This window comes from Aedes aegypti, chromosome 1, assembly GCF_002204515.2.
Source record: "Aedes aegypti strain LVP_AGWG chromosome 1, AaegL5.0 Primary Assembly, whole genome shotgun sequence".
In the NCBI taxonomy this organism is placed as follows: Eukaryota; Metazoa; Arthropoda; class Insecta; order Diptera; family Culicidae; genus Aedes; species Aedes aegypti.
In genome coordinates this window covers 171029423-171038860 of record NC_035107.1, presented here as the reverse complement: position 1 = coordinate 171038860, position 9438 = coordinate 171029423, and the positions used below count along the sequence as shown (strand labels likewise).

At 36.2% G+C, this 9438-nt stretch overlaps 1 protein-coding gene across 1 annotated transcript in view; it reads left to right on the top strand.

Moving 5' to 3' along the window:
- Positions 1–449: 449 nt before the first annotated feature.
- LOC5567762 (sodium/hydrogen exchanger 9B2) overlaps positions 450–9438 on the top strand; it is a 121671-nt gene continuing 112682 nt past the window's right edge. The window contains exon 1 of the mRNA XM_021853418.1: positions 450–667. The gene's annotated coding sequence lies outside the window, so the exon portion shown is untranslated. The remainder of the gene's footprint in view (positions 668–9438) is intronic.

The following is a 9438-nucleotide window of genomic DNA, read 5'->3' as shown; positions in this document are numbered from 1 at the left end:
TGAACTTCTCAAGTGATTGATCAAAACCGATCAGTGCTAATCACAGATCAATGATACCACCATACCACCTTCTCACAAAAACATACATAGTTGCCAGCATGTTGGGCACCTAGTGCATACCCAAACTTTGTTTATACATGATCGAAGAGTGTACGTTCAATGTTGTTTTCAGTTACAACACCAACCGATCTATGATGAGCGTAGCTATTAAAGAATAGAATGCGCAATACAATGAAAACCTCATGTTTAGCTTAAGCATCATCCTTTTATTGTATAAAACCTGTAAGTTGAACCCGGACTTGCTCGCAACTTTTCTACACGTTCATCACGTACATCGTAGAACATGTAGGCGCATCACTACGCAGAAGCGTTACTATAGAGTAACACTAGTTTTTGAGTGGTGGTGAGTTGTGAAAACATTCACTGACAGAATCCTTGTGAGCTTTATTATTGTTTTGATCATCTACCTCTCTGCACCCCTTTTGGCTGGAAATATCCATCATCCGACCATCTGTGCAACGGTTACCTTAGCAACCAAGGTGTTTTTAGTGATAACTTTAGTTTTGTGATTGTATGCGGTGATAATAATTGATGCCAGCAACACACTTGAACGAGATAACTGGTTTAAACGACAAATGACGTGCCTGAACCAATGAAGTAGTTATTGGTAAGTTAAATGTTTGAAATTCTGTTACAATTTATAAGTCTGTTATCAGTCCTTCTTAATTATGATTGAAAAATGCAAGCTAATGAGACTAATGAGTCAATGGGACAATGTTGAGTTACAATTCTCAAATAGGTTTGTTGACAATGGAATAAAATACATTTGATTACCAATTGGTCAGAAAAATCATCTTTGATAATGAAACCTGTATGTCATTTGATGTGACCGCTTACCATATGATTTTGATGAAGCAAAGATTCAAAAGTGATAGGTTTTGTGTTTTTATTAAGAGGAAAATAACCATCATCGTTTCCCAAATTTTCAAAACCAGTTATTTTGCTCAAAACAGAAGCAATGTTGATGAAAATCTATCATTGCATTGCACTTGCTACCTGTAATGCAGTGATAGATTTTCATGAGGATATATTTAAATTTGAATGAAAAAACTGGTTTTTCATTATTGATGATTGCTGATGATTGAATGATGAATTCTTGAGCCTTAACGTAGACAAAATATGTAATAAAAATATTAAAGTAATATTTCATGCTTGAAGCATTTGTTTTTGAACAGAAATAGCTTTTCTACTAGGACACCGAAACATATAGTTCGTATTGTGAGCCGACGTGATGATGTAGAAGGATTATTGCTATCTTCAATGCCGGTATCACTATGCCACCCGCATTAAAACGGCCGCAAATCATTCTTCTCGCGCTAGAAGCAAGAGCGACAATCCTAGCTGATGCTGCTTCGAATCTACGGGAAACGAATCACACACCAATGCCATTAATTTTGGTTTATAAGGCAGTAATCATTTTGCTCACGCTTCACGCTTGAGTAATGGTGGGGTTTTCTTTGCAGAGACAAGCAAATGCTTTTGATGCCACATATTTATTACTGTCGTCAAAAGGTGCAAATACTCTGAACGAATGTTGCCTAACGATGGCTAGAGTTGTATTTTAGTAGCAAAGGAAATTTCGAATGAATACAAAAATGTTCACGTTAGATATTTATTCATAGAATCCAATGTATGGATTGTTATGAACATCATCAACCGAATATACTGTGATTTATTTTATATAGAGTTTGCCATTTTTTCTAGAATCGGCTACAATTTTGGTTTGAACTTTATGCGAGTTATAAGGATTAAAAACAAACACGTCAAACGATTTGTAACGCTTTTAATGATGCACTTGAAGTTTTAAAATGTCAAATATTAAGATAAGAGTTAACAAGAGTCCAAACATTTCTTTGACACTAGTGAAATTTTAATATTAAAAACAATGTTTAGTGTATTTAGAACACTGAGCTAAGAAGCATGCTCTGCCCCAGATACGATTTAAACGACTAGAAGACAAAGAAAAACATTCCTATATTTGAATAATGGTGACGCTCTAATCTTGTATCAGTCATCCAAAAAAATTTTATTTTTGTACTTCAAAATTCTTGAAAGTTTTACTTTTTTTGTAAGTAAGAGTATTTACAAGTGAATATCACTTGAAGATACTCTTACTGCCTTTGAAACCACTTTCACAGTAAAAATAAATTATTATCAGCCAACATTTATTTGGCTATATGTGTGCATATAATTTTACTACCACTATCTGGCAGTGGTATTTATGATGGAAAATGAGTTCAGCTGATAAATAGATACATTTTTCTTGACTTCAATTACAACTGCAATTAGTTTTGTTATATGTGTTAGCTGTGATGAAATCCAGTGACCCATTTTCAAATGACGTATGAGTCAGATTCTCACCAAGAAGAAGTTGAACTTTTTCGACAATTTTATTTCAATTCAACCAAGTATGTTTATAGTTTGTTTTTTTTTCATATGAAAACGCATCATCTGAATCGAAAATGATGAAAAAAAAGAGTCAAACTATGCAAGCTAAGAACAAACTACCGTCGATGGGGGTGACAATGAGTCTAGGGGGTGAGATTGGGTCAAAACGGAAAAATATGTTTTGTGAAGTATTTCAGCTAATAACGCTGATATTACTAAAATTAATAATTTATATGTTAGGGAACATATTATTACACATAATTAATAACAACATGCATTTTTAAAAATAGTAGTTTTTGTTTACTACATCAATAAACTTGCATGTTGAAACTAGATAAAATTTACAACATTAAATTTCTCCTGTACAAAGTATCACGCATGTACTCTAGCCTCTATCGTTGTATTAGTAGAATGTTGAAAGTCTTTTCATTACACATCACAGGTATTTTCCGGAATCTGTTTGATTTTCCCACAAAAAATCATTTTTTTCGGTACGATGTCTAAAACATTGAAAATGGGGGTGAGATTGGGTCAAGCAAGAACGATAGTAAATGTAATTCTAAGTCCATTTTTTTGACATTTTACGGTGTCGGGTGTTCTCTTTTTTCATTAAGATTTGTTTATTCTTTCTAAATACAGCATCTCTGAAACATCAAACAAGTCTACTTGAGTATTCCGTGCATTGAATAACAATACAACGCATTTTGACAACTTCTCAAACCAGCAACTGTGTTTCGTGCGCTGCAACATCGTAAATTTTTATCAAAAGGGTGTTTTTTTTTCTAAATTTGATTATTTATCAGTGTTTTCATATTATAGAATCATCTTATGGAAGTACATATGAGTTGGATTGCTGAAATACTGGGATACATATTTTACATATTTTTTCTCATAGCTCTTCAATTTTCAGTATAATCTTTCTTTTAAGTGGGTTTATCATACTTGTGAAGCATCTTAGATATCTTTTTGTCTTGTTTGCATCGTTTTTTATCAATATTTTTCAGTTATGAAAGGTTTTGAAATCATATTCTCAAAAACAAGTTATTTCAATTACAGTGACCCAATGTTACCCCCTCTATGGGGTGAGATTGGGTCATTTTTCATTCAGTTGTAGTGCCGCTGTGAATAAATATTTGTCTTTAATTTTTTGAACAGTTTTTAATGTACCATCAAAGTACATACACACCAAATTTGAAGTTTATTAGAGTTAAATTGCGATAGTTATTCAAAAAATAAATCGCACATATCCTTTTTTGACCCATTGTCACCCCCAACGACGGTAGTTTGTCATACAAAAAATAAAAAATTGGCTGAGAAACGGTGAAGATATTGCTACTTAAGTAGACTATTTTGTTTTAGAAAACGACTTTAATGTACCGTAATCCGGGGTATCATTGATCAGCGGGGTAACATTGATCGGAATTACTCATCTCGTAAGAAAGTCGTATTATCATTTATTGACGAAACATTTCCAAATTACGAATGGTGCTTCTCTTTCTTATATTCATGAGCTTATAAAAATGAAGATTTTTGCGAAAATTGCGTTTATCTTATGCGTAAATTTGTTCATGTCTCATATAAATTCTGCAAACGATATGAGCAAGAAAAATGCGATTCTTACTAAAAATGGCATCGCCGAAAACGATTTCGTTGTCAAAACTATTATAAGTATGCTCAATTACACTGTTCGACAAAAAAAAGTCCATCTGAATGCACAGAGACCGGACACCTCGGGCTTGAAAGTATAAAAATAAACCAAAATAATGGCGTTTTCAGAATGTTCGTGTCTGCCCAGGTCATTTTTAAAATATACTTGAACTTTTTGCATTTTTAATTTAAAAATCTAATCTAATCAATAAACCGACACAGTGTTTTATAGTCAGGACAGCGGAATTCATGTGCCATATAATGTTTTTAACTTTGAATACAATATGAAGAGTTGTAATAAGATTTGCAGGGAGCCCTCCGCCCTCTTTTTGTACCCTCCCCATTTTTAAAGTATCGCAAATGATGGAATATTTGATATACAGGGGGTTGTCAAAATAACAAACACACAGGGACAGGCAAAAATTTGGCCAACTTTGGAATGCTTTAACTTTGACAAAAATTGACCGATTTCAATTCTTTAAGAAGTAATGGACGGGTCAACTAATCTAGTTTTGAGGTGCATCCATGGAGATGAACTATGACCACCGGATACCGGTGATAATTCAGATTTCCGGAAGCATGTCTTATGCACTAAAAATATGACGTGTTTTTAGCAAAGGTCTCGGCCAAAAAATTCAAAATTTTACTTCACATGAAGATAGAAGATCTAATTCTGAAGCGTTTGGTGCGCCAAGTATTGAGATCGGTCCAGAAACAACCAAGATATGGCCATTTACCCGGAATCGGTGCCGGTAGTGGATCCGAATTGGGATCAAACAATTTATTCACTCACAATATGTCGCACAATATTGTTTTCTCCCTAGCTTATCATAAAATACCCTATTATAAATTGAAAATGAGTCTTGTCCCTGTGTGTTTGTTATTTTGACAACCCCCTGTATATCAAATATTCCATTATTTGCGATACTTTAAAAATGGGGAGGGTACAAAAAGAGGGCGGAGGGCTCCCTGCAAATCTTGTTACAACTCTTCATATTGCATTTAAAGTTGAAAACATTATATGGCACTTGAATTCCGCTGTCCTGAATATAAAACACTGTATCGGTTTATTGATTAGATTAGATTTTTAAATTAAAAATGCAAAAAGTTCTAGTATTTTTTTAAAATGACCTGGGGCAGACACGAACGTTCTGAAAACGCTATTGTTTTTGTTTATTTTTATACTTTCAAGCCCGGGGTGTCCGGTCTCTGTGCATTCAGATGGACTTTTTTTTGTCGAACAGTGTTAGGCAAAATAATGAATTACTGTTAATAATGTAGAATTTTCTTAGGAAATTGCCTCTAGGCGTATTCCGTGGTTCGAGGTGTATTGAATTTTAAAATAACTCAAAAAAATAAATGACTTGCCTAAAACATTTTTTAAAACATGCTTAAATCCTCAAAAAAAAATACAGTATATAGTCACGAGCTATGGGTGGAAGTATTTGTTTTAAAAATATAAAATTTGCATTCTCAAATGAAATATTCAAGAAAAAATAAAAAAAAAAATAGTCAATGTTACCCCGGATTTTAAATGTCCGATGCAATACTGTGATATTTATTATTTTTCGTGGAATACTCAAAAGATTATCTCGATCTGTCAGTTCTATTTTTATCCTAGAAACATTTTGTACTCAATAGATGACTACTCCTCTGAATCTCGATTTTTGGTCAGAGTATACCAACCGTGATGTCAACCTTTCAAACATACGTTTCCATAACTTTTGGTTCGCTTTTATCTCAATTGACCACAATTGGCCACACCATTCTGCGTTTACTCGTTCTTTCGTAAATTTCAGTTGTCCATCCGTAGGTTGTTATCGCAGATGCCTGAGCCATTCTGATTGATGGCCACATAAACGTTTTCTCGGTCAATTTACTTCCCAGATGCTGCGCGATTTCACCCATTTGTAGGACCACAGCTATCAGGAAAGTGTATCACGACACTAATGAACCGGGGCAGTTCATTTTAATCTAGAGCGTCATAATTCCTTGCTTCATGACCAGAAAAGGGACCGAACACAATCAGAATCGTTTTACGACTGATGGCAACGTAATGAATGAACTTTTTAATTAGGCTCGTTAGGCAACGAGTACCTATCCGAGCCATCCTCGACTAACTGCATTGTTTTATTTGTGGAAGTTAGGAATACAGCCTAACCGTTTCTTATCAGTAATGGTTAAATCAAATCGTATTCTATTCAGAACAACGAAACAAATTCATTAAGAAGGAGCTTTCAGGTAAAGATGAATCGAAGTATGCATATTAGAAGGTGCCGTTTTGTCTCAAATTCCAAACAGACTCATATTCCGACCACTCGGATTTTGTATGACGATTTGATTGAAATATTTCGCAGAGTTCTGGCAACCATGCCAATGAAGTATAACAGACGCGAATAGTGTACGGACGACAAACAGTTTTTTAAGTATGCTAAGTTCATCCCGGGAGTTTGAGTTTGCATTAATCGAGTAATATAAATATGTATGGACATTGTTGAAGTGAAATCGCGTAAAATTCGTTTCGCCGCGCTACATATTCTCCGACCGAAAATCATTGCTGCAGGTCATTAGAAGAAAGCCATAAGATCCCGAATTCGCACAATTGTTTCCGTACATAGTGGTCTACTGTGGGAATCATCTCATATTGCTATATTCTTCCGCTGTTCGTAAACAAGTTCGAATGATGTCAACCAGAAGCCAAAAACCCATTACTAGTCCGGCTGCTACAACTGGATATACGTTGGAAAGTGTGATGACAATGCTTTCGAAACGTTTTGACGAAACGAATCAGAACATTGATACGTCTAAAGATGAGCTCAACAATAAACTCGATAGCATCAAAGAGGATCTTCAGAAGCAGATTATGTCGGTGGAACAGAACTTCAGTGCTTTGAAAGCTGCCTGCGATGACGAGCACAGATCACTCAGCAGTCGTATTGATCAGGCCACCGAGAGCGTTCAACGGTTGGAGAACAGAGCTGAACTGATTGTTGCAGGGATACCGTTTATTACCAACGAGAATCTGAGGGATTATATTCTGCATATTGCGGAAACGATAGGTTTTGACTGCGACAGAGTGTCCCATATCCACTGCAAGCGTCTACGATCTGGTAACCTTCCTGATGGCAGCGAATGTTTCATCCTCTTGCAGTTCTCCGTGGTGTGTTTAAGAGACGAATTCTACTCGAAGTACTTATCCAAACGAGACTTAAAGCTAAGTCACATCGGTTTTTCCTCGGATCGGCGTATTTACATCAACGAGAACTTAACTGTGAATGCTAGGGCAATCAAGCGAGCTGCTTTGAAGCTTCGTCGAGAAAATAAACTAGCTGCTGTTTCGACTAAACTTGGAGTTGTACAAGCGAAGAAGACGGCGAATGGTCCTTCCATGTCTGTCGCATCTATAGACCAGTAAATGCAAATTTAATTATGTATTTGAATCTCTTAGTGTGCTTACTTATTGTTTGTTAATGTAAAAATGTTTGTAAAAGTTTTTGTTTTTGAAATTGTCGGAATATTGTAATTGTATGTGAAAAAATGGAGAAGAGTATGTGTATGCAGCCTATTAGTGTACATTGCTTCCCACACGGTACCTGATGTTATCATCGAGAAACTCCACACTCTCACAACACACTATTCCTAGAATTGTAATGAACACTGTACTTAAGAGTCAAAAATTAAACATATGTCACGCTAACGTTCAAAGCCTTTGTGCTCGACGGTTCTGCAAGTTCAAGGAAATCAAACTAATGCTGCTTGATTCGAAGATAAGTGTTGCTTGTTTCTCAGAAACATGGCTAAATCTTTCTATTCCTGATCAAGCAATATCTGTTCCTGGTTACCATCTCGTACGTAATGATCGAGTGTATAAGAAGGGTGGTGGAATAGCCATCTATATTCGTGAAGGCATCTCTTTCAAAACTGTTTACTCTTCAAATGTAACTGCTTCTTCGGTATGCAAAACAGAATGTCTGGCCCTAGAGCTGCAAATAGATGAAACTTCTATGTTGATCTCTGCAATCTACAATCCACCTGATAATGATGCATCGACCTTCATGCTGTGTGAGTTGGTTACACTTTTATCAACTTACGAGCACTGCGTGCTCATCGGAGATCTTAATACGGATTGGTCACGTAGAAGCACTAGAAAAGAACGATTGGCGGAACTGTTTACTACTTATTCTATGACCGTAGTGGGAACTGAGCCAACCCATTTTTATAATGATGGATGCTCTCAACTGGATCTGCTCGTCACAAACCGTCCGGATATTGCTACTTCCTTTCATCAAGTTTCTGTTCCTGGCTTGTCAAAACACGATCTCATATTTTGTTCGTTTGATATCGATATGTGCCCATCGAGTCGGAGTTACATAGGAGACTATCGTGATTATGTAAATTTCGACCCAAATACATGCGTAACAACATCAACAATATCTCTTGGAATGCTTTCTACGATATCGATGATGTGAACCACCTCATTGAATTCTTCAATAATAGTATTCTAGCAGTGCATGATTCCAGTATTCCTATAAGAACAGTAAGACGACGCAAACGTTACAATACCTGGTTCAACGACGACATTCGAAAGGCTATTTTGGAAAGGGACTTGGCGTATAAGGACTGGAGAGTTGCGCCAAGGGAACGCAAAGACGAGAAGAAACATGTGTATACACAGTTGAGGAATAGAACGAATGCTCTGATTCGCCGTGTTAAAATGGAGCATATTGGCAGGAATATTGTTATGGCTGGTGGTTCACCTACCGCTCTCTGGAAAATGGTAAAAGATCTAGGTGTCGGCAAATCTGCAACTCAGACAGATTGTTCCTTTTGACCCAGAATTGGTGAATCAAAAGTTCGCCAGTCATTTTACAATCGACAATGAATCCAGCTTTGAATACCAAGATCCACATCCTGTTGGGAGCTTCAATTTTCGTCAGATTGAAGCTTATGAAGTGATTAATGCTTTTTATGACGTCAAGTCTAATGCGGTTGGCATCGATGAGATTCCTACCAGATTTATCAAGACAATACTGCCACTAATTGTCGACCACGTAGTTCACCTATTCAACAAGATTTTCGTATCATCTGTCTTCCCGGAAATTTGGAAGTGTGCTAAGATAATTCCTTTGAAGAAGTTGAGGCACCTAAATTCAATGGATAATCTGCGTCCTATCAGCTTGTTGAGTGTTTTGTCGAAGGTCTTAGAAAAGCTACTGAAAAAGCAAATAAGTGCTCATATTTCTTCACTAAATCTAGTGAACGAAGACCAAGCTGGCTTCCGACGTGGTCATAGCGTGAAAACTGCGCTGCTTCGTGTATATGACGATATTGCTGCATTTGTCG